Here is a 26,771-nt window from a genome sequence, read left to right as displayed (position 1 = left end):
CACAGTAGACCTTACTGCTCTCTATAATAACATATATACAGTAGACCTTACTGCTCTCTATAATAAAATATATACAGTAGACCTTACTGCTCTCTATAGAACATATATACAGTAAACCTTACTGCTCTCTATAACATATATACAGTAAACCTTACTGCTCTCTATAATAACATATATACAGTAGACCTTACTGCTCTCTATAATAACATATATACAGTAGACCTTACTGCTCTCTATATTAACATATATACAGTAGACCTTAGTGCTCTCTATAATAACATATATACAGAAGACCTTACTGCTCTCTATATTAACATATACACATTAGACCTTACTGCTCTCTATAACATATATACAGCAGACTTTACTGCTCTCTATAAAACATATATACAGTAGACCTTACTGCTCTCTATAGAACATATATACAGTAGACCTTACTGCTCTCTATAATAACATATCTACAGTAGACATTACTGCTCTCTATAATAACATATATACAGTAGACCTTACTGCTCTCTATAATAACATATATACAGTAGACCTTACTGCTCTCTATAGAACATATATACAGTAAACATTACTGCTCTCTATAATAACATATATACAGTAGACCTTACTGCTCTCTATAAAAACATATATACAGTAGACCTTACTGCTCTCTATAACATATATACAGTAGACCTTACTGCTCTCTATAGAACATATATACAGTAAACCTTACTGCTCTCTATAATAACATATATACAGTAGACCTTACTGCTCTCTATAATAAAAATATATACAGTAGACCTTACTGCTCTCTATAATAAAATATATACAGTAGACCTTACTGCTCTCTGTAAAAACATATATACAGTAGACCTTACTGCTCTCTATAACATATATACAGTAGACCTTACTGCTCTCTATAACATATATACGGTAGACCTTACTGCTGTCTATAATAACATATATACAGTAGACCTTACTGCTTTCTATAGAACATATACACAGTAGACCTTACTGCTCTCTATAATAACATATATACAGTAGACCTTACTGCTCTCTATAATAGCATATATACAGTAGACCTTACTGCTCTCTATAGAACATATATACAGTAAACCTTACTGCTCTCTATAGAACATATATACAGTAAACCTTACTGCTCTCTATAACATATATACAGTAAACCTTACTGCTCTCTATAATAACATATATACAGTAGACCTTACTGCTCTCTATAATAACATATATACAGTAGACCTTACTGCTCTCTATAATAACATATATACAGTAGACCTTACTGCTCTCTATAATAACATATATACAGTAGACCTTACTGCTCTCTATAGAACATATATACAGTAAACCTTACTGCTCTCTATAATAACATATATACAGTAGACCTTACTGCTCTCTATAGAACATATATACAGTAAACCTTACTGCTCTCTATAATAACATATATACAGTAGACCTTACTGCTCTCTATAATAACATATATACAGTAGACCTTACTGCTCTCTATAACATATATACAGTAGACCTTACTGCTCTCTATAGAACATATATACAGTAAACCTTACTGCTCTCTATAATAACATATATACAGTAGACCTTACTGCTCTCTATAATACAATATATACACTAGACCTTACTGCTCTCTATAACATATATACAGTAGACCTTACTGCTCTCTATAACATATATACAGTAGACCTTACTGCTCTCTATAATAACATATATACAGTAGACCTTACTGCTCTCTATAACATATATACAGTAGACCTTACTGCTCTCTATAATAACATATATACAATAGACCTTACTGCTCTCTATAATAACATATATACAGTGGACCTTACTGCTCTCTAATAACATATATACAGTAGACCTTACTGCTCTCTATATTAACATATACACATTAGACCTTACTGCTCTCTATAACATATATACAGCAGACCTTACTGCTCTCTATAGACCATATATACAGTAGACCTTACTGCTCTCTATAACATATATACAGTAGACCTTCCTGCTCTCTATAATAACATATATACAGTAGACCTTACTGCTCTTTATAATAACATATATACAGTAGACCTTACTGCTCTCTATAATAACATATATACAGTAGATCTTACTGCTCTCTATATTAACATATATACAGTAGACCTTACTGCTCTCTATATTAACATATATACAGTAGACCTTACTGCTCTCTATAATAACATATACGCAGTAGACCTTACTGCTCTCTTTATTAACATATACACAGTAGACCTTACTGCTCTCTATAATAACATATATACAGTAGACCTTACTGCTCTCTATAATAACATATATACAGTAGACCTTACTGCTCTCTATAATAACATATACACAGCAGACCTTACTGCTCTCTATAATAACATATATACAGTAGACCTTACTGCTCTCTATAATAACATATACACATTAGACCTTACTGCTCTCTATAATAATACATATACAGTAGACCTTACTGCTCTCTATAATAACATATATACAGTAGACCTTACTGCTCTCTATAATAACATATCTACAGTAGACATTCCTGCTCTCTATAATAACATATATACAGTAGACCTATATACAGTACCAGTCAAAAGTTTTAGAACACCAACTCATTCAAGGGTTTTTTCTTTATTTTTACTATTTTCTACATTGTAAAATAATAGTGAAGATATCAAAACTATGAAATAACACATTTGGAATTATGTAATAACCAAAAAAGTGTTAAACAAATCAAAATATATTTTTTATTTGACATTCTTCAAATAGCCACCCTTTGCCTTGATGACAGCTTTGCACACTCTTGTTATTCTCTCAACCAGCTTCATGAGTTAGTCACCTGGAATGAATTTCAATTAACTTCTCTAGGATAGGGGGCAGCATTTTCACGTTTGGATGAAAAGCATACCCAAATTCCACTGCCAGCTACTCATCCCCAGAAGATAAGATAAGCATATTGTTAGTAGATTTGGATAGAAAACTCTGAAGTTTCTAAAACTGTTTGAATCATGTCTGTGAGTATAACAGAACTTATTTAGCAGGCGAAACCCAGAGGACAAACCATTCAGATGTTTTATTTTTAGGTCACTCTCTTTTCAATAAGTTCTAATTGGGAAACCAGATTTCTAATTGACTTGCTTGCAGTTCCTACCGCTTCCACTGGATGTCAACAGTCTAGAGAAATTGGTTGAGGTTATTCCTTTGTGTAATGAAGAAGTACGGCCATCTTGAACGAGAGTCACAATAAGTGTCCTTTTAGATAGAAGCGCGTAACCAGAAAGCTGGCTATAATTGGTTTTAATCCTATATTGAACACAGATCATCCCGTCTTCAATTTTATCGATTATTAACGTTAAAAAATACCTAAAGTTGTATAACAAAAGTAGTTTGAATTTTTTGGCAAAGTTTACAGGTAACCTTTGAGATATTTTGTAGTCACGTTTGAACAATTTGGAATCAGTGTTTTTCTGGATCAATATATGGACATTTTGGATATGTATTGACAAAATTAATCGAACAAAAGGACCATTTGTGGTGTTTATGGGACATATTGGAGTGCCAACAATAGAAGCTCGTCAAAGGTAAGGCATTAATTATATTTTTATTTCTACGTTTTGTGTCGCGCCTGCAGGGTTGAAATATGCTTATCTCACTTTGTTTACAATGGTGCTAACTCAGATAATAGCATCGTTTGCCTTCGCCGAAAAGCCTATTTGAATTCTGACACATTGGCTGGTGTCACGTTCCTGACCTATTTTTATGTTATTTTGATTATGTTTAGTTGGTCAGGGCGTGAGTTGGGGTGGGCATTGTATGTTGTGTGTGTTTGGTTATTCCATGGGTGTTGTATGTGTATGGGATAGTGTTTGTTAGGTTGTCTAGTTATGTCTATGGCTGCCTAGATTGGGTCTCAATCAGAGACAGCTGTCATTCATTTGTCTCTGATTGGGAGCCAGATTTAAGGTAGCCATAGGCAGTAGGCTTTTGTGGGTGTTTGTTCCTGTGTCCTCACAGGACAGTTGAAGGTTAGTCTCATTTGTTGTTTTGTAGTTTTGTAGTGTCTTGTTTGCTGTTTTTATTAAAAGATGGCTTATTTCCCTCAATCCGCATCTTGGTCCTATCCATGCTCCTCCTCGTTTGAGGAGGAGAACAACAATGACTGCCTTTACAGAAACACCCACCACAACAGGACCAAGCGGATTGAGGAGAGAGAAAAAGAACTAAGGCACTGGACACAGGAGGAATGGTCTTGGGAGATCATGGACGGAAAAGGACCCTGGGGAAGGGTTGGAGAGAATCGGCGCTCTCGGGAGGTGAAGAAGGCAGCCACAGCCCAGGAGCGGTGGATTGAGGAGGCAGCACGTATGAGAGGCTGGAAGCCCGAGAGGATCACCCAAGAATTTCTTGGGGGGGGGGCTAAAGGGGAGTGTGGCGAAGCCGGGTTGGATACCTGAGCCAACTCCCCGGGCTTGCCGTGGAGTAAGAGGGCGTCGTACTGGTCAGACACCGTGTTATGCGGTAAAGCGCACGGTGTCCCCAGTACGCGTGCTTAGCCCAGTGCGGGCTATTCCACCTTGCCGCACTGGGAGGGCTAGGTTGGGCATCGAGCCGAGTGCCATGAAGCCGGCCCAACGTATCTGGTCTCCAGTACGTCTCCTCGGGCCGGCGTACATGGCACCAGCCTTACAGGTGGTGTCCCCGGTTCGCCTGCATAGGCCAGTGCGGGCTATTCTACCTCACCGCACTGGCAGGGCTACGGGGACCATTCAACCTGGTAGGGTTGGGAAGGCTCGGTGCTCAAGAGCACGTGTCCTCCTTCACGGTCCGGTATATCCGGCGCCACCTTCCCACCCCAGCTCAGTACCACCAGTGCCTACACCACGCACCAGGCTTCCAGTGCATCTCCAGAGCCCTGTTCCTCTTCCACGCACTCTCCCTATGGTGCGGGTCTCCAGCCCGGTGCCTCCAGTTCCGGTACCACGCACCAGGCCTGGAGTGCGCCACGAGAGTCCAGTGTGCCCAGTTCCTGTTCCCCGCACTCGCTCTGAGGTGCGTGCCCACGGCCCGGTGCCTCCAGTTCCGGTACCACGCACCAGGCCTATAGTGCGTCTCAGCCGGCCAGAGTCTGCCGTCTGCCTAGCGCCGGAGCCGTCCTGCCATGACCAGCCAGAGCCGTCCTGCCATGACCAGCCAGAGCCGTCCTGCCATGACCAGCCAGAGCCGTCCTGCCATGACCTGCCAGAGCCGTCCTGCCATGACCTGCCAGAGCCGTCCTGCCATGACCTGCCAGAGCCGTCCAGCCAGGACCTGCCAGAGCCGTCCAGCCAGGACCTGCCAGAGCCGTCCAGCCAGGACCTGCCAGAGCCGTCCAGCCAGGACCTGCCAGAGCCGTCCAGCCAGGACCTGCCAGAGCCGTCCAGCCAGGACCTGCCAGAGCCGTCCAGCCAGGACCTGCCGGAGTCCCTCAGCCAGGACCTGCCGGAGTCCCTCAGCCCGGACCTGCCGGAGTCCCTCAGCCCGGACCTGCCGGAGTCCCTCAGCCCGGACCTGCCGGAGTCCCTCAGCCCGGACCTGCCGGAGTCCCTCAGCCCGGACCTGCCGGAGTCCCTCAGCCCGGACCTGCCGGAGTCCCTCAGCCCGGACCTGCCGGAGTCCCTCAGCCCGGACCTGCCGGAGTCCCTCAGCCCGGACCTGCCGGAGTCCCTCAGCCCGGACCTGCCGGAGTCCCTCAGCCCGGACCTGCCGGAGTCCCTCAGCCCGGACCTGCCGGAGTCCCTCAGCCCGGACCTGCCGGAGTCCCTCAGCCCGGACCTGCCGGAGTCCCTCAGCCCGGACCTGCCGGAGTCCCTCAGCCCGGACCTGCCGGAGTCCCTCAGCCCGGACCTGCCGGAGTCCCTCAGCCCGGACCTGCCGGAGTCCCTCAGCCCGGACCTGCCGGAGTCCCTCAGCCAGGACCTGCCGGAGTCCCTCAGCCAGGACCTGCCGGAGTCCCTCAGCCAGGACCTGCCGGAGTCCCTCAGCCAGGACCTGCCGGAGTCCCTCAGCCAGGACCTGCCGGAGTCCCTCAGCCAGGACCTGCCGGAGTCCCTCAGCCAGGACCTGCCGGAGTCCCTCAGCCAGGACCTGCCGGAGTCCCTCAGCCAGGACCTGCCGGAGTCCCTCAGCCAGGACCTGCCGGAGTCCCTCAGCCAGGACCTGCCGGAGTCCCTCAGCCAGGACCTGCCGGAGTCCCTCAGCCAGGACCTGCCGGAGTCCCTCGTCCCGGTGCTGCCCCTTGTCCCGGTGCTGCCCCTTGTCCCGGTGCTGCCCCTTGTCCCGGTGCTGCCCCTTGTCCCGGTGCTGCCCCTTGTCCCGGTGCTGCCCCTTGTCCCGGTGCTGCCCCTTGTCCCGGTGCTGGTCCTTGTCCCGGTGCTGGTCCTTGTCCCGGTGCTGCCCCTTGTCCCGGTGCTGCCCCTTGTCCCGGTGCTGCCCCTTGTCCCGGTGCTGCCCCTTGTCCCGGTGCTGCCCCTTGTCCCGGTGCTGCCCCTTGTCCCGGTGCTGCCCCTTGTCCCGGTGCTGCCCCTTATCCCGGTGCTGCCCCTTATCCCGGTGCTGCCCCTTATCCCGGTGCTGCCCCTTATCCCGGTGCTGCCCCTTATCCCGATGCTGCCCCTTATCCCGATGCTGCCCATTCAGTTAGGTGGGTTTAGTTGGAGGGTGGTCATTGGGTGGGGGATACGGAAGCGGGGAGTGACTATGGTGGTGTGGGGACAGCGTCCAGAGCCGGAGCCACCACCGTGGACAGATGCCCACCCAGACCCTCCCCTAGACTTTTGGTGGTGCGTTCGGAGTACGCACCTTGAGGGGGGGGTTATGTCACGTTCCTGACCTATTTTTATGTTATTTTGATTATGTTTAGTTGGTCAGGGCGTGAGTTGGGGTGGGCATTGTATGTTGTGTGTGTTTGGTTATTCCATGGGTGTTGTATGTGTATGGGATAGTGTTTGTTAGGTTGTCTAGTTATGTCTATGGCTGCCTAGATTGGGTCTCAATCAGAGACAGCTGTCATTCATTTGTCTCTGATTGGGAGCCAGATTTAAGGTAGCCATAGGCAGTAGGCTTTTGTGGGTGTTTGTTCCTGTGTCCTCACAGGACAGTTGAAGGTTAGTCTCATTTGTTGTTTTGTAGTTTTGTAGTGTCTTGTTTGCTGTTTTTATTAAAAGATGGCTTATTTCCCTCAATCCGCATCTTGGTCCTATCCATGCTCCTCCTCGTTTGAGGAGGAGAACAACAATGACTGCCTTTACAGCTGGATTCACAACCAGTGTAGATTTAATTTGGTAACTTTCATGTGTGATTTAATGAAAGTTAGATTTTTATAGTAATTTTCATTGTAATTAATTTGAATTTGGCGCTCTGCATTTTCTCTTGCTTTTTTCCAAGTGAGACATTGGCGTCCCGCCTAAACTCAAATTTTTGGATATAAATATGAACTTTACCGAACAAAACATACAGGTATTGTGTAACATGAAGTCCTATGAGTGTCATCTGATGAAGATCATCGAAGGTTAGTGATTCATTTTATCTCTATTTCTGCTTTTTGTTACTCCTCTCTTTGGCTGGAAAAAATGGCTGTGTTTTTCTGTGGCTATGTACTGACCTAACATAATCGTTTGATGTGCTTTCGCCGTACATCCTTTTTGAAATCAGACATGTTGGCTGGATTCACAACATGTGTAGCTTTAATTTGGTGTCTTTCATGTGTGATTTCATGAAAGTTTGATTTTTATAGTAATATATTTGAATTTGGCGCTCTGCATTTTTACTGGCTTTTGGCCAAGTGGGACGGTAGCATCCCTCCTAGAGAAGTTAACAGGGGTGCCTTGTTATAGGTTCATTTGTGGAATTTCTTTCCTTCTTAATGCATTTGAGCCAATCAGTTGTGTTGTGACAAGGTAGAGGTGGTATACAGAAGATAGCCCTATTTGGTAAAAGACCAAGTCCATATTATGGCAAGATCAGCTCAAATAAGCAAAGAGAAACGACAGTCCATCATTACTTTAAGACATGAAGGTCAGTCAATATTATTTGACCAAGAAGGAGAGTGATGGAGTGCTGCATCAGATGACCTGGCCTCCACAATCACCCGACCTCAACCCAATTGAGATGGTTTGGGATGAGTTGGACCGCAGAGTAAAGGAAAAGCAGCCAACAAATGCACATCATATGTGGGAACTCCTTCAAGACTGTTGGAAAAGCATTTCAGGTTAACTTGGTTGAGAGAAAGCCAAGAGTGTTCAAAACCGTAATCAAGGCAAAAGGTGGCTATACTTGAAGAATCTCAAATATAAAATATATTTAGATTTGTTTAACACTTTTTTGGTTACTGCATGATTCCATATTTGTTATTTCATAGTTTGTATGTATTGACAATTATTCTACAATGTTACTATATATTTCCCTCCACTGGAACTAAGAAAAACATGAAAAACTGCCCCAGACCATTATTCCTCCTCCACCAAACTTTACAGTTGGCACTATGCATTCGGGCAGTTAGCGTTATCCTGGTATACACCAAACCCATATTCGTCCGTCGGACTGCCTGATGGTGAAGTGTGATTCATCACTCCAGATGGTCCAATGGCGGCGAGCTTTACACCACTCCAGCCGACGCTTGGCATTGCATCTTAGGCTTGTGTGTGGCTGCTCAGCCATTGAACCCCATTTCATGAAGCTCCTGACAAACAGTTCTTGTGCTGATGTTGCTTCCAGAGGCTGTTTGGAACTCGGTAGTGAGTGTTGCAACCGAGGACAGATGATTTTTACGCGCTACGTGCTTCAGCACTCGGCAGTCCCATTCTGTGAAATTGTGTGGCCTACCACTTCGCGGCTGAGCCGTTGTTGCTCCTAGACATTTCCACTTCACAATAACAGCACTTACAGTTGACCAGAGCAGCTCTAGCAGGGCAAAAAATTTGACAAACTGACTTGTTGGAAAGGTGGCATCCTATGACGGTGCCAAGTTGAAAGTCACTGAGCTCTTCAGTACAGGCCATTCCACTGCCACTGTTTGTCTATGGAGATTGCATGGCTGTGTGCTCAATTTTATACACCTGTCAGCAACGGGTGTGACTGAAATAGTCGAATCCGCTAATTTGAATGTGCACATACTTTTTGTAGCCATGTAGTGTATATATGGTAGACTTTGTAGCCATGTAGTGTATATATGGTAGACTTTGTAGCCATGTAGTGTATATATGGTAGACTTTGTAGCCATGTAGTGTATATATGGTAGACTTTGTAGCCATGTAGTGTATATATGGTAGACTTTGTAGCCATGTAGTGTATATATGGTAGACTTTGTAGCCATGTAGTGTATATATGGTAGACTTTGTAGCCATGTAGTGTATATATGGTAGACTTTGTAGCCATGTAGTGTATATATGGTAGACTTTGTAGCCATGTAGTGTATATATGGTAGACTTTGTAGCCATGTAGTGTATATATGGTAGACTTTGTAGCCATGTAGTGTATATATGGTAGACTTTGTAGCCATGTAGTGTATATATGGTAGACTTTGTAGCCATGTAGTGTATATATGGTAGACTTTGTAGCCATGTAGTGTATATATGGTAGACTTTGTAGCCATGCAGTGTATATATGGTAGACTTTGTAGCCATGCAGTGTATATATAGTAGACTTTGTAGCCATGTAGTGTATATATAGTAGACTTTGTAGCCATGTAGTGTATATATGGTAGACTTTGTAGCCATGCAGTGTATATATGGTAGACTTTGTAGCCATGTAGTGTATATATGGTAGACTTTGTAGCCATGTAGTGTATATATGGTAGACTTTGTAGCCATGCAGTGTATATATGATAGACTTTGTAGCCATGTAGTGTATATATGGTAGACTTTGTAGCCATGCAGTGTATATATGGGAGACTTTGTAGCCATGTAGTGTATATATGGTAGACTTTGTAGCCATGTAGTGTATATATAGTAGACTTTGTAGCCATGTAGTGTATATATGGTAGACTTTGTAGCCATGTAGTGTATATATGGTAGACTTTGTAGCCATGTAGTGTATATATGGTAGACTTTGTAGCCATGTAGTGTATATATGGTAGACTTTGTAGCCATGTAGTGTATATATGGTAGACTTTGTAGCCATGTAGTGTATATATGGTAGACTTTGCACCCATGTAGTGTATATATGGTAGACTTTGCTTATCAACATGCATTCCTGTTTTATTGCCTTTTTTAAAATAACATATTTTCATCTCAGTAATGGTACACAAAACTGTACGCCTTTTTTAAAGCCCTCCTCTACTCAAAAACAAATTTCACGAGTGATTTTATCTACTCTGTAAAAACCACATTAGAAACCTAACTACCCACATACCACCAGTCTGATACAGAAAACCTTAGCTCCCTATATTCCTCTGTCTGATTATCCCGCCTATATTCCTCTGTCTGATTATCCCGCCCTCTCTCCGTCCACCCCCCCTCTCTATCCCTCCCTCCTCTCTATCCCTCCCTCCTTCCCCCTCTTCATGCCATTGGTCTTGTTTGTCTTTCCTTTTCCCCTGGGCTCGGGGTTTCCTGTAGGGTTGGGCAGCCTCATGTGAGCCATATCTTCCAGACAGCTGTAAAATAGCAGGCCTCACTCCCTTTCCTTCTCTCCTGCCCCAACTCTCTCTCTCTCTCTGAATTATTCCCTACCTCTCTCTATTTCCCACCCTTTATCGCTCTCCTTTTCAGTCTCTTTCTTTCTCTCCCCGCCTTTTCTTGTTGTCCTTCATTCACTCTCACCCCCCCTCTCTCTCTCTCTTTCTCGCCTCCCCCTGCCTCTCCCCGCTCTCTCTCACCTCCCCTCTGTCACTCTCTCGCACCTCCCCCCTCTCTCTTACCCCTCTCTCTCTTGCTTCCCCCCTCCCTCTCTCTCACCTCCCCCTCTCTCTCACCTCCCCCACTCTCACCTCCCCCCTCTCTCTCACCTTCCCTCTGTCTGTCTCTCGCTCTCTCCTTCCCACCCGTTCTCGCTCTTCTTCATTCTCTCTCACCTCCCCCACTCTCACCTCCCCCCTCTCTCTCACCTTCCCTCTGTCTGTCTCTCGCTCTCTCCTTCCCACCCTTTCTCGCTCTTCTTCATTCTCTCTCACCTCCCCCACTCTCACACCTCCCCTCTGTCTGTCTCTCGCTCTCTCCTTCCCACCCTTTCTCGCTCTTCTTCATTCTCTCTCACCTCCCCCACTCTCACCTCCCCCCTCTCTCTCACCTCCCCTCTGTCTGATTCTCGCTCTTCTTCATTCTCTCCAGCCTCCCAATCTCATATATATATATATATATATATATATATATATATATATATATATATATATATCTCACTTTCCATTCATTCTTCCCTCTCTTTCCCCTTCCTTCCATCGCTCTCCTCTCAATGTCTCTCTCTCTTTCCACCATTTTGTTTCTCACCAGGCTCCAGTTTTCAGAAGCTCGTTCATCTTCACCCAACTGTCTCTTTCCTCTGTTTCTGTCACGACTTCTGCCGAAGTCGTTGCCTCTCCTTGTCTCTCCTTGTTCGGGCGGTGTTCGGCGGTCGACGTCACCGGTCTTCTAGCCATCATCGATCCATTTTTCATTTTCCATTGGTTTTGTCTTGTCTTCCCACACACCTGTTTTCAATCCCATCCATTACCTCTTGTGTATTTAACCCTCTGTTTCCCCTCATATCTTTGTCAGGGATTGTTTCTTGTTAGTATTGTTTTTTATGTGTATAGGTGCGCGACGGGTCTTCGTACCCATATTTTGTTTGTTCGTTTCTTATTAGTGTTATGGAGCATGTATTTGGACTTTCATTAAAAGACTCCATTTTACACTCCGTTGTACTCTCCTGCGCCTGACTTCCCTGCCACCTATACACACGACTCTGACTCACGACTCTTTCACTGAATATCTAACAAACACAGACCAAGTGACTCTGGCATTCCGTTCTTGTTATCACTGTTGTGTGTATAATGCATATTGATATATCAAGGTAAAGCACATGTTTGTGACTGCAATCATGTGGGTTTTATTATTCAGAGATACCAACCACTCCAACCACTGGAAGCTTAGTGAGCCCATTCCCTGGTGATGGCAAGACCATCATACAGAGAGGAAGCACCAAGGAGAACAGCTAGCAGATGTCTGTATCCAGTTGCAGGTGGTTCCTTTTCATGTAGAAAATGCTCCGTTATTAAATAAATACATGTTTTGCTCCATGAAGGAATCCAAAGATGTGTACGTCGCCATCTTGTCTATTTCATCACGGCGGCGTACACATCATTGGATTACTTCATGGAGCACAACATGTATTTATTTTAATAACGGAGCATTTTCTAAATTCAAACGAACCTCCTGCAACTGAACACAGACATTTTAGAAAATACATGTTTGGCCGAATCGAGAATGAAGATTGTATCATCAAATTAATTAATTGTCTGGGCTACGCCAAACAGTACCTATCCAGTTAATAGAACTGCAGCACATTAGCCCATAACAATCTGCTAACTACAGGGAGTGAGACAAAATATGCTTCGTAAGCTAGCTGTTGGAAAGTCTCCCCTCAATTCAAGCCATTCATAGATGCTAACTACCTTTAGCGCCTATTGACGATAGTATCTTCTGGCCGGGGGAGTTTTGTTAAGAGCCTCGTCGCACTTTCTGAACTTTAAAACACATCACTTGCAGTATGGTTTTGGAAACATAATCTGAACAGTATCTTTCATATCAGCAATAAATTATTTCCAAAAAACAAAACACCTGTGTGTAAACGGAAGACGGATGCACGCCACAAACATGTCACTGAAAAATACTGTCGGCTGCAACTGTGTTAAAACGGGTTAAAACAGTCTACAGTAAGTGCATATTTTGCATTTGTGAAATTATTTTGATTTGAAATGAAACTAGAGGGGTTTATGTTTGTAGATCCGTGCCGTAATTGAGAATTGATTCATGTTTAGATGGAGTATTTGTCTGTTTTGGCTTCCAGAGACAATTGGCCTCTAAACAGAACATGTAAGGCCCTTGGACAATACGAAGTGGTGCCACTCTGAAAGGTTTGATGTTGCAACCCAAGCTCCTGTTGATCTTTCCACAGGCCACAGACTGGTGACATACTTGTACACCCACTTCTTGCTCTTTTCAGCTTAAGCATTATTTCAGGCCCCCATTAACACAATTTCCTCAATCACTATCCTCTTCTAGCTTAGTTCATTTATATCACACAGATCCATAGATTTATTGTGAGGTGTTGTGGAAGAGTAGTTTGTTGATGAGCTACTCACGGCTGACACAGTTTGGCCAGGTCCTGATCTGTGGTTCCCGGGTGGAGGCCGCGGATGTAGAGGTTAGTTTTGCTCAGCTGCTCTCCACTGAGGCTGCCGCTACTGCTGCTGCTGGTGGTGTGGTTGGGGCTGGGTGGAGCCATCTGGTGGCTGGAGGACACATACGTCGGCTGGGGCAAGACAGAGACAGGATATGACACCAGCAACATGATATGATGACATTGGGTAGTAGCTGGCCAGCATGTTACGGGAGATTTGGTTCTGGGTGAGATTAGACATCTGGTGGTAATGTAACAGGGGGGTTTTGGTAAAACAAATTTGCATGTAGAGTAGGCTAACCTTGCTTGAGTTTAGATTTTATGCCTATAGGCTTTAGCTCAGAAGGCTAAAATGTGCAGGAGACAGATTTAAATGCCAAATTGTCACAGTGCAATCCTACAATCCTCTACAGTCCACCATCTTGAAAAGGCACAACCATCAGATAAAATCAGTGCTGTTATCAGTCAACTCTCCAGGGGCCTCATTTGTCAATATTGCATAGAAACTATTTAAAAATAGCACTTATGAACGGAATTTAGAATGGTCGTACACATAGAAAGTGTAATTTATCAAACAATCCTGCGAGCGTCATACACATACCGGTAGGAGATAATCATTGATAAATACCAATTGTTCTCAGCCTCAGTTCTTGTGCACGACCATGGCTGTTTGCATTTCGAAACCCCCCTAACTATCCATATACTGTATGGTCAAAATCATCTCTTTAAAACCTGTGGGGAATATGACTACCGGCTCTCACAGTCTACATCAGAATCAGATGTTCATCCATGTATCTCAAATGTCTAAGTTATTCTAAACGTTAAAATTGGCAGAGTTTAAGGTTAAGTTTAGGCATTAACTCAGAATTGTTAAGGTTAAGTTCAGGCTTCAACTCCAAATTCTTAAGGTTAGGCATTAACTCTAAATGGTTAAGATAAGTGTTAAGGTTTGGAATAGGCTTATAAGAAAAATATCAAAAACAACTTTATATTGCAGGAATTGAACTTCCAACCTTTGGAATCAGGGGCAGATGCTTACGACCATCCCCGTCCGCAAAACTGACACCAACTTGAAGGTAACAGCGCTCACTATTGCTTCTAGTGGCCGGTTTCCACGTCATCTCCCGACATCCTTAGACATGGATGGACGTTGAATACTGACAGGTGACGTGGCTGGAATATACAATGCTGTGTCATGAAATACAATGGCGCTAAGAAAGAAAGTTTCAGAGACTGAAATAGACGTGCTAGTGTCAGAGATTGAGTACAACCAAAAGGTTTTATTTGGCTCACTCAGTTGTGGCTTGACCAGTAAAAATAAAAACATAGCTACAAAGAGATGACCATTAGGACAACTAAAGATGCTTTAGCAATGGTAAAATATAGTTAAAATGAGTAGGCAACACTCATCCATCCTCAACAGCTCCCTAATGTAGGAGTATAGGCCAACATGGCTGTTCTGCAGAAGGTTTGAGTTGTGCCACCACATTCAGCAGTGTCTTCTGCACATCACATAACCTGCACATTAAGAGTAGAAGCCTTTTCTGTTCACATAGTTGAAATCATTTTGGAATGGGGATTTTATGGCAATGTGGGGGCCATTTGTATTTGCGAACCCATTGATGGCATCATGGTAATGAAACCCCTCTTGACTTCAACCTGTTGTTCAATGGTGTATGGAAATTGTATGTGCTATGGTTCGTTTTGTTGATTAAATGTTTTATTTTAACTAGGCAAGTCAGTTAAGGACATATTCTTATTTACAATGGCGGCCAATTGTGCGCTGCCCTATGGGACTCCCAATCACGGCCGGATGTGATACAGCCTGGATTCAAACCAGGTACTGTAGGTACTGTAGGTACAGGTACTGCCTCTTGCACTGAGATGTAGTGCCTTAGAACGCTGCACCACTCTGGAGCTGATGATTGCATCCAAAACATTGGCTCATCGAGGGCTGTGAGATGCCGATGGACAAGCTCCCCCTGAAAAGTGCCAGTTGCCAAAAACCAGAGGGTGGATAGGACTTGGATGTGCACCGGAATGGCATGTGTTCACCTTTTTAAAGTAGGTCTTAAAGCTGCAATTGTTAACTTTTTGGGCGACCCGACAAAATCCTATAAGATTTGTTTTGGGAAACAATATCTGATGAGCCAATCTGTACTTTCTGCAAAAAAAAGTCCCACCTGTCTCTAAAAATGCTTTCTATGCGAAATGCAGCATGTGCCAAATCTAACAACAGAGCAAGATCAGACATCTCATTCGATTTCTCATTATCTCAGACTTTTATAGTATTTCAACAATGGTTTCACTTTCACACGTACCTTTAATTGAACAAAATACTGTACATGATATGGATTATTATCGTAACAAATGAACTGATTTGGTCAGATTATATAGCATGTCAATATGTTGCATGAATTCACAATGGAAATACAATGAACTGAAACATTTTGATTTATTATTGCGCTCACAATTTCACACATTTTCAACATATACAGTATTTTCCCCATTCTACTCTTGCAGTTCCCTTATTTCACCACTTGACACTGTGTGTACACATAGTCATGGCTGTGTGTAAATTTACCACACTCTCAAGCAAACGTTCATATGGATAAATCTCACACTTTGCGTGGAAATGATCCCACGCATGGTTTACACATAGATTTGTGTCTACACATGATTGATGAATGAGGCCCCAGGCTTCTCATGGCCCCACTGAGTGTAGCCTAATTTACACAAATCAATGAAGAAAACAATTAGCAAAAAGGCAACATTTCAATATGGTACCCTACAGATCTGGGGTCAGGGCTGACAAATCAATAGCAATTTGCTTAGGGTGGCAGGTAGCCTAGCAGTTAAGAGTGTTGGGCCACTAATCAAATGATCATTAGTTTGAACACCTGAGCTGACAAGGTGAAACATATGTCGATGTGCTCGAGTAAGGCACTTAACCCTAATTTGCTCCAGGGGTGCCGTTCTACTATGGCTGACCCTGTAAAACAACACATTCCACTGCACCTATCTGGTGTATGTGACAATAAAACCGTTTTTGTAATCTAACCACACTGCCTGCTAGATAGGCTTTCAGTGTACTTAAATGTCTGCTAGATAGGCTTTCAGTGTACTTAACTGTCTGCTAGATAGGCTTTCAGTATAGGAATACCCTGATCTGCTAATAGGGCAATATTAACATAAACATTACCATCTTGACCTATAATCACCAGACCATGGATACACTTCTAGACAGAGAACTCTTCACATGAATCACATTTCACATGAATCACATTTCAGTCAGCACTTTACACGGCTGCTACAGCAACAAGTACATTTATATCAATACTGAGCTAACCGCGCTTTGGAGTGGAAATCAGTTACTGTTCAAACCAATGACAGGCCCCTGTGAATCCATGCTGTCAGTTTGGTGGAAAAGGAGATTGCGCATATTAGATACAGTAGAAGGTGAAAGCAAGCAGTGTGTCTCAAAATGGATGAAGCTCAGTTAGCCTAATGAGCTTCATTCCAGCCCTCTGTAGTCAACTCCCACTCTGTTAATAACCCCCTGCTCCACTCTGCTCCAGTACTGACCTTGTGGTGTCCAACTAGCTGGGACCATTGTTTCCTTTGCGCGCAATTGGTGACCTGCTCTAATGAAACGGTTCCTCCTCTTTCCCCTCCTCCTCTCTCTCTAACAACTTACATCCTTCCCCAAACCACAGTTGTTGTCACACCCTGATCTGTTTCACCTGTCCTTGTGATTGTCTCCACCCTCTCCAGGTGTCACTTGTTTTCCCCAGTGTATTTATCCCTGTGTTTCCTGTCTCTCTGCGCCAGTGTATTTATCCCTGTGTTTCCTGTCTCTCTGTGCCAGTGTATTTATCCCTGTTTCTCTGTGCCAGTTTGTCTTGTATGTCCATGTCAACCAGTGTGGTTTTCCCGTGTGCATGCCTTTTCTATTCTCGTTTTGCTAGTCCTCCCGATTTTTGACCGATGCCTGTTTCTGGGCTATGTACCCGCCTGCCTGACCATTCTGCCTGCCTTGACCTCGAGCCTGCCTGCCACTCTGTACCTCCTGGACTCTGAACGGGTTTTGACCTTTTACCTGTCCACGACCATTCTCTTTCCTACACCTTTTTGGATCAATAAACATCTAAGACTCAGGGGCCTCCCGGGTGGCGCAGTGGTCTAGGGCACTGCATCGCAGTGCTAACTGCGCCACCAGAGTCTCTGGGTTCGCGCCCAGGTTCTGTCGCAGCCGCGACCGGGAGGTCCGTGGGGCGACGCACAATTGGCATAGCGTCGTCCGGGGTAGGGAGGGTTTGGCCGGTAGGGATATCCTTGTCTCATCGCGCTCCAGCGACTCCTGTGGCGGGCCGGGCGCAGTGCGCGCCAACCAAGGGGGCCAGGTACACAGTGTTTCCTCCGACACATTGGTGCGGCTGGCTTCCGGGTTGGAGGCGCGCTGTGTTAAGAAGCAGTACGGCTGGTTGGGTTGTGCTTCGGAGGACGCATGGCTTTCGACCTTCGTCTCTCCCGAGCCCATACGGGAGTTGTAGCGATGAGACAAGGTAGTAATTACTAGCGATTGGATACCACGAAAATTGGGGAGAAAATGAAATAATTTTTATTTTTTTTTAAATAAAAAAAAACATCTAAGACTCCAACCATCTGCCTCCTGTTGTCACGCCCTGGCCTTAGTATTCTTTGTTTTCTTTATGTTTTTTAGTTAGGTCAGGGTGTGACATGGGGAATGTATGTGTTTGTAGTGTCTAGGGGTGTTGTATGTGTATGGGGCAGAGTAGAGTAATGTTGTCTAGTTATGTCTATGGCTGCCTAGATTGGTTCTCAATCAGAGACAGCTGTCATTCATTGTCTCTGATTGGGAGCCATATTTAAGGCAGCCATAGGCAGTAGGCTTTTGTGGGGTGTTGTCTATGTTCTATGTTGCATGTGTGCACTTAGTTCTGTTTAGCTTCACGATCGTTTGTTTTGTTCATTTTGTAAGTGTTTGTTTTTTTCCTTCATTTAAGAAGATGTATTTTTCACGCGCTGCGCCTTGGTCCTCTCTCTCTCACGAAGACGATCGTGACACCTGTGTCTGTATCTGGGTCTCGCCTTGTGCCCTCGCCTTGATAGTTCTACTCTTCCTCTCCCTTTCTGCTGCTCTCCCTTTCTGACTGTCTTTCTGCTGCTCTCCCTTTCTGACTGTCTTTCTGCTGCTCTCCCTTTCTGACTGTCTTTCTGCTGCTCTCCCTTTCTGACTGTCTTTCTGCTGCTCTCCCTTTCTGACTGTCTTTCTGCTGCTCTCCATTTCTGTCTTTCTATTGCTCTACCTTTCTGACTCAATCACATTTATGTCCAAAGCCCTTTTTACATCAGCCGATGTCACAAAGTGCTGAACAGAAACCCAGCTTAAAACCCTAAACAGCAAGCAATGCAGATGTAGAAACACGGTGGCTAGGAAAAACTCCCTAGAAAGGCCAGAACCTAAGAAGAAACATAGAGAGGAACCAGGCTCTGAGGGGGGGCCAGTCCTCTTCTGGCTGTGCCGGGTGGAGATTATAACAGAACATGTCTTCTACTGTCTTCTATTCCTCTACCTTTCTGACTGTCTTTCTACTCCTCTACCTTTGTCTGTCTTTCTACTCCTCTACCTTTGTCTGTCTTTCTACTCCTCTACCCTTTTGACTGTCTTTCTACTCCTACCTTTCTGTCTTTATACTCCTCTACCTTTCTGACTGTCTTTCTACTCCTCTACCTTTCTGACTGTCTTTCTACTCCTCTACCTTTCTGACTGTCTTTCTACTCTACCTTTCTGACTGTCTTTCTACTCTACCTTTCTGACTGTCTTTCTACTCTACCTTTCTGACTGTCTTTCTACTCTACCTTTCTGACTGTCTTTCTACTCTACCTTTCTGACTGTCTTTCTACTACTCTACCTTCGTCTGTCTTTCTACTCCTCTACCTTCCCAACTGTCTTTCTACTCCTCTACCTTTCTGACTGTCTTTCTACTCCTCTACCTTTCTGACTGTCTTTCTACTCTGCCTTTCTGACTGTCTTTCTACTCCTCTACTTTTGTCTTTCTACTCCTCTACCTTTCTGACTGTCTTTCTACTCTACCTTTCTGACTGTCTTTCTACTCCTCTACTTTTGTCTTTCTACTCCTCTACCTTTCTGACTGTCTTTCTACTCTACCTTTCTGACTGTCTTTCTACTCCTCTACTTTCCCGTGTGGCTCAGTTGGTAGAGCATGGCGCTTGCAACGCCAGGGTTGTGGGTTCAATTCCCACGGGGGGACCAGGATGAATATGTATGAACTTTCCAATTTGTAAGTCGCTCTGGATAAGAGCGTCTGCTAAATAATGTAATGTAAATGTACTTTTGTCTTTCTACTCCTCTACCTTTCTGACTGTCTTTCTACTCTACCTTTCTGTCTTCGCTCAGTTTTGTATTCAACATGGCCTTCACAACATCCAGGAGCACCGAGCCTTGAACCCCTCCATGAATCAGAGGAGTTTTACCACCCCTTCATTTATCACTGTTGTTACTCTCACAGAGCCCCTTCTTTCATCATGCCCATTCTACACCTCTAATCTGCATCTCTTCAGCATCAATAGTAAGCAGTGCCTTGTTTGTTTTCCTACAATCACAACCTCTTCCTGTCTGAAGACCCTATCAGGAGGGATGCAGCTGCCTGGGTACTGGGTAGATAGGATCTGTACATGGCTGGTGAATGGATAGAGCTGGGACTGGGGATGGCTATAGAATCTGTATGATACTGGATGGAGGTGTATGGAGCCTGGTGGTAGACAGGAATTGTATGCTTAATAGTTATAGAATATGTATGCTGAAAGGAGCCTAGGCCTAGATGAGACCTGTCTGGATCTGTCTGTTGGTTGGATGATGGGGCTGGATAGATGGGCCTGGGCCTGCTTATAGGATTTGTGTGATGCTTGACAGAGGAAGGAGCCTGGGCTTGGTGCTGATTAGAGCTGTGTGCTGCTGGATGAGGCCTGTCTGGATGGGTCTGGATGGATTGTCGTGGGCCATTGAGGCCTGTCTGGATCTAGGTGTTGCTGGAGGAAGCCTGTCTGGATGGGTCTGGATGGATTGGCGTGGGCCATTGAGGCCTGTCTGGATCTAGGTGTTGCTGGAGGAAGCCTGTCTGGATGGGTCTGGATGGATTGGCGTGGGCCATTGAGGCCTGTCTGGATCTAGGTGTTGCTGGAGGAAGCCTGTCTGCATGGATGGATGGGGCTGGATGGATGGGCGTGGGCCATTGAGGCCTGTCTAATTGGGGTTGTGAGCTGGTTAGCGGAAGGCGCTAATCCCTCTCATGTGCTCTCCGGTCAGAAGGTACTGACTCATTAAGGCTGCTCTGCTATGCTCTGTTCATTCTGAGAAAAGGAAAATGGCAGAGAACCAGAGAATCAGATGGGAGCCTTTTTTGCACTTTTTTTGCACTAGGCTCCCACCTGCCTGCTGCCTGCCTGCCTGCCTGCCTGCCTGCCTGCTGCCTGCCTGCTGCCTGCCTGCCTGCCTGCCTGCCTGCCTGCCTGCCTGCCTGCCTGCTGCCTGCCTGCCTGCCTGCCTGCCTGCCTGCCTGCCTGCCTGCCAGCTACAGGTGTTATCTTCTGACACACAGAACAGCAGGGCTCCCATGAAAAAGAGATGAAAACATTCCTGACCTGGCATGTGTCGTTGTCCACAATGTACAGTATGTAATTGTACGACTGCACATGATGGAGTTTTGCTCACACAACTCACACATGAGGTGAATCTCAAAAGTAGTTTTCTCGATTCCTCGAATCCACTCTCCTTGCCTCCTCCTCAAAGCTTCACAGGGAAGCAAGGAGAAGAAAATCCAAGGAGTGAAACGATCCTAGTGTCATTTATACTCAGTTCTCAATAAAACACACTTTCTAAATCTGTCAACATTGCACATTTGGCACAAACACATCAAACATTGCACATCACTCAATTTCTGCAAAAAGTATTCAATTGTTTTATCTTAGACTTCTATCTGAAAAAGCAAAGGGCTACCTGCTTGGCACAAGTGATATTCAGAGGCACTGTACAGAATATAATGTTTATGAAAATACACAAGCTCTCTCTATTTGCTGCCTGGTACTGTATTCGGTTACAGTGTGCAGAAAAGGTTTTGGGAAAAACAAAAGATGGTGGAAAAATAGCGATGGCAGTCTTCTGATACGTCGACTGCAACCTGCAACCTCACCAACAATTTAGAGACAACTGATGAGTCTTCATTCTTCTCTCCCTCTCTGAGTCAATCCAGTTCTACATTCAAAAGTGCAAAAAGCCTAAACCAGCAAACTGTTGTTTTAGATGTGCAAAAAAGACATTGATGAAAGACATTGAAAGACACCGAAGAAAGAGGAACACACAGGATTTGAGAAAAGGGGTTAACTTCAGTCTGTACAGAGAAAGGAAATATTTGCTGGCTCCCTTGTCCATGGGAACAGAACCACTGACAGCCAAAGAAGTCAAGGTATGTAAAACAGAGTGTGAAAAAAAGAAGAAAATGGGAGAGGAGGAGAAGAGAGAAGGGGAAGGGATTGGTGTGTAATCAAAAGCAGGAGAAAGAAAGAGAAAAAATCTGTAAATTCTTCTCTTTGCTAGACCCTTTTTCCTTCCTAGTAAAAAGACACAGAGCAGAGTTTACCACTTGACGTTGGTTTTACAAGTTTTCCCTCAGTAACTTTTGAGCTCTCACAATGAGACTAAACGTTTTCCTGGCAAAAAAAGGCTTGAGTTTGCAAGTGCAGAGTAACAGACACCCCTTCTATCCTGAAATGAGCACATTGTTTGAAACCAGAAGTGGCATCCCAAATGGCACCCTACTCCCTATGTAGTGCACTGCTTTTGACCAAGGCCCATAGCACTCTGGTCAAAAGTAATGCACTATAGGGAATAGGGTGCCATTTGGGACGCAAACAGAATTCCATGAATTCCAGGTCATTAATCTGAGCAATCTGAATTCCTGCCAACCACGAGGCAGGGAAAGGAATAACACAGCCCGGGAGGGGGGAGCTAGTGTTATGTTTCAAGAAAGTTAAACACTACCTAGGCCTGTTTCAGCAATGTTCAGAAACAAGACACATGTGAAAGCTGAAATGAATGAAAACTAGGATCTAGGATCACAAAAAAGTGAATTCTAATTTTGAATTGTACAATTACCTGTGGAAAAATATACGCTTTATAGTTTCTTCATTTAAATTCCCTTAATATCTCACCGTCTAACACCATAGTCAACTTCAGCATTTTATTATGTTCTTTGGATGTTCCATAGCAAATCATCAGAGTACATCTTTAAAGTGGCAATCAGCAGATGAAACAATAACAAAGTGTCTTCCCCACCACTGTTTCTGTAAAAAGATTGCCGATGAGGCTGGAGAAATGTAACCACCCTCAAATTCATAGACAGGGAGAGCTATGGATGCAAGGACTGACAATCCATGATATCAAAATGATAGTTTTAAACCATGTTTTGAGGCTATACAGTGTTTGTTTACATTTACTTTGTTTACAAACATTGGAGTAAAACAAGCTTACATTTTGTGTTCTGATGGGGAATGACAGTTGAATTAAGCGCATGAGGCATTTATACTTCAAGAATCAATGGGGACATATAATTAATTTATAAGTCAAGAATTGGATGTAGCACCTGCAGATTGCACTTTTAAATGGTTCATTTTAAAACAAAATACATCTTATCAACTACCAATCAATATCATTATCATTACAAACTGCTTCAGCTGTTGCAAATATCTTACATAATAATCAATCAGCATATTCAATTTAACTATTTACAGTAGACTACAGTATTTACAGTAGGCTTCAGTATTTACAGTAGGCTACAGTATTTACAGTAGGCTACAGTATTTTCAGCTGTGCACTAGCATTTTACATTCAGACAACTCTAATGTGGATGCAACATTAGATAATTATTGGTTAATAATGCCAATAGTAGACCTATATACACTACCGGTCAAAAGTTTTAGAACACCTACTCATTCAAGGGTTTTTCTTTCTTTTTATTATTTTCTACATTGTAGAAAAGTAGTGAAGACATCAAAACTATGAAATAACACATATGGAATCATGTAGTAACCAAACAAGGGTAAACAAATCAAAATATATTTTATATTTGCAATTCTTCAAATGGGCCCCCTTTGCCTTGATGACAGCTTTGCACACTCTTGGTATTCTCTCAACCAGCTTCATGAGGTAGTCACCTGGAATAAATTTCAATTAACAGGTGTGCCTTGTTAAAGGTTAATTTGTGGAATTTCTTTCCTTCTGAATGCATTTGAGCCAATCAGTTGTGTTGTGACAAGGTAGGGTTAGTATTCAGAAGATAGCCCTATTTGGTAAAAGACCAAGTCCATATTATGGCAAGAACATCTCAAATAAGCAAAGAGAAACGACAGTCCATCATTACTTTAAGACATGAAGGTCAGTCAATACGGAAAATGTCAAGAACTTTGAAAGTTTCTTCAAGTGCAGTTGCAAAAACCATCAAGAGCCATGATGAAACTGGCTCTCATGAGGACCGCCACAGTAATGGAATACCCAGAGTTACCTCTGCTCCCAAGGATAAGTTCATTAGAGTTACCAGCCTCAGAAATAGAAAGCCTCAGAAATAAGCCCAAATAAATGCTTCAAGAGTTCAAGTAATAGACACATCTCAACATCAACTGTTCAGAGGAGACTGTGTGAATCAGGCCTTCATGGTCAAATTGCTGCAAAGAAACGACTACTGAAGGACACCAATAAGAAGAAGAGACTTGCTTGGGCCAAGAAACACGAGCAATGGACATTAGACCGGTGGAAATTTGTCCTTTGGTCTGGAGTCCAAACTGGAGATTTTTGGTTCCAACCGCTGTGTCTGTGAGACGCGGTGTGGGTGAACGGATGATCTCTGCATGTGTATTTCCCACCGTAAAACATGGAGGAGGAGGTGTTATGGTGTGGGGGTGCTTTGCTGGTGACACTGTCTGTGATTTATTTAGAATTCAAGGCACACTTAACCAGCATGGCTACCACAGCATTCTGCAGCGATACGCCATCCCATCTGGTTTGGGCTTAGTGGGACTATCCTTTGTTTTTCAACAGGACAATGAACCAACACACCTCCAGGCTGTGTAAGGGCTATTTTACCAAGAAGGAGAGTGATGAGTCAGATGACCATGCCTCCACAATCCGCCGAACGCAAACAAATTGAGATGGTTTGGGATGAGTCGGACCGCAGAATGAAGGAAAAGCAGCCAACAAGTGCTCAGCATTATGTGGGAACTCCTTCAAGACTGTTGAAAAAGCATTCCAGATGAAGCTGGTTGAGAGAATGTCAAGAGTGTGCAAAGCTGTCATCAAGGCAAAGGGTGGCTATTTAAATTATCTCAAATCTAAAATATATTTTGATTTGTTTAAAACTTTTTTGGTTACTACATGATTCCATATGTGTTATTTCATAGTTTTGATGTCTTCACTATTATTCTACAATGCAGAACATAGTACAAATAAAGAAAAACCCTTCAATGAGTAGCTGTGTCCAAACCTTTGACCAGTAGTGTATATTGAACAAAAATATAAACACAACATGTAAAGTGTTGGTTTCATGTTTCATTAACTGAAATAAAAGACCCCAGAAATGTTCCAGACACACAAAAAGCTTATTTCTCTAAAATTTTGTGCACAAATTTGTTTACTTCCCTGTTAGTGAGCATTTTTTCTTTGCCAATATAATCCATCCACCTGACAGGTGTGGCATATCAAGAAGCTGATTAAACAGCATGAATATTACACAGTTGCACCTTGTGCTGGAGACAATAAAAGGCCACTCTAAAATGTGCAGTTTTGTCACACCGCACAATGCCACAGATGTCTCAAGTTTTGAGGGAGCGTGCAATTGGCATGCTGATTGCAGGAATGCCCACCATTGATTGCAGGAATTTCCACCAGAGCTGTTGCCAGAGAATAGTATGTTAATTTCTCTACCATAAGCCACCTCCAATGTAGTTTAAGAGAATTTGGCATTACATACAACCGGCCTCACAACTGCAGACCCCTTGTAAACATGCCAGCCCAAGACCTCCACATCCGGCTTTTTCACCTGTGGGATCATCTGAGACCAGCCACCAGGACAGCTGATGAAACTGCACCCCTACCCAATCATGTGAAATCCATAGATTATGGCCTAATGAATGTATTTCAATTGGCTGATTTCCTTATATGAACTGTAACTCAGTAAATTCATTGAAATTGTTGAATGTTGCGTTTATATTTCTGTTTGGTATATATTCAGCATTTCTATATCTGTAAGAGTAACTGTTTTATATTAGGAAAACAAAGCCAACGTTCCCAGCCATTTCAAGGGGTGGGGCAAATCTTTACGCGTAAAGAAAGCTATTATATTTGGTTAACTTACGTTGCGATCTATTTAAAGAGAGACCTTATTCTCATCAATATGTAAAACTGATTTGACACATCCAACAATTGGTCGTTGGGTTTACAATTAGCCATTGGTTTAAACCCGAGAATGAGCGCAAAATGATCTCTAGGATATTCGCAGCGCAAATTTAATCCATGCATTGACTTTCTCTGTGCCTATGGATAAAGAGAGGAAGAACACTAACGTTCGGGTCGCCCCCGACGCATAGCCTATAATTCATTCATTATACCGGTATTATATTCTATGATCTATTCCCAATCTTATTTGGAGGATAGAAAACAGTTCAAAACAATGTTAAATCTACAAAATAGCCTACAGTTGATTTCTATATGGTCCACTTTCAAGGACACTGCAGTTTATAGCCGAGCAACCTAACTGCCAAAGCCGATCCAGGAATGATAGCGGCATATACTATACACTACCATTACATAACATTCAGATGGAGTAAATAGAATACAGTATCGCTTTACCTTTTTACTAAGTCTGCTGGTATAGCCGTTGTATGGGTTGAATCCTGTCCTTGGCGGCACAGAGAGCAGCATTTTTACAGCACTATGTCCGGAGCAGAGAGCACATCCAAGCAGGCAGTCCTCAGCTGACGTCAGCCAAGGAAATTCAGATTGGAAACTGACTGGAGTTGTGATTTGAGTGGCGCTCTCCCAGCTCTCAGCCATTGGTGTAGCGGCAGCCTATGTACTGTATATGTGCGTTGAAGAGCGCGCTTTCCTGTGTTCCTTTTTCCATGTATGGCTATTTAGGAAACCTGGATACCACCAGACAGATAACATGTAGGCTTTAGACATAATGACTTTTTAATGTTCTATTAAGTGTAAATGTCTGTACATACATTTAACTTTCATTGGTATTGTATAAAGGCTTTTATAGTCCTCAAAAAGATTATACATTATAAATACATATCATTAATCATATCTAACA

At 43.6% G+C, this 26,771-nt stretch overlaps 1 pseudogene; it reads right to left on the bottom strand.

The window, feature by feature from the left end:
* Window positions 1-26,457, bottom strand: part of LOC129829695 (RNA-binding motif, single-stranded-interacting protein 2-like) — an 88,290-nt pseudogene extending 61,833 nt beyond the window's left edge.
* Between the last annotated feature and the right edge of the window lie 314 nt (window positions 26,458-26,771).

The sequence above is a fragment of the Salvelinus fontinalis genome, chromosome 31 (assembly GCF_029448725.1).
Source record: "Salvelinus fontinalis isolate EN_2023a chromosome 31, ASM2944872v1, whole genome shotgun sequence".
In the NCBI taxonomy this organism is placed as follows: Eukaryota; Metazoa; Chordata; class Actinopteri; order Salmoniformes; family Salmonidae; genus Salvelinus; species Salvelinus fontinalis.
The sequence above is the reverse complement of the archived record's forward strand: the minus strand, read 5'-3'. Positions and strand labels throughout refer to the sequence as shown.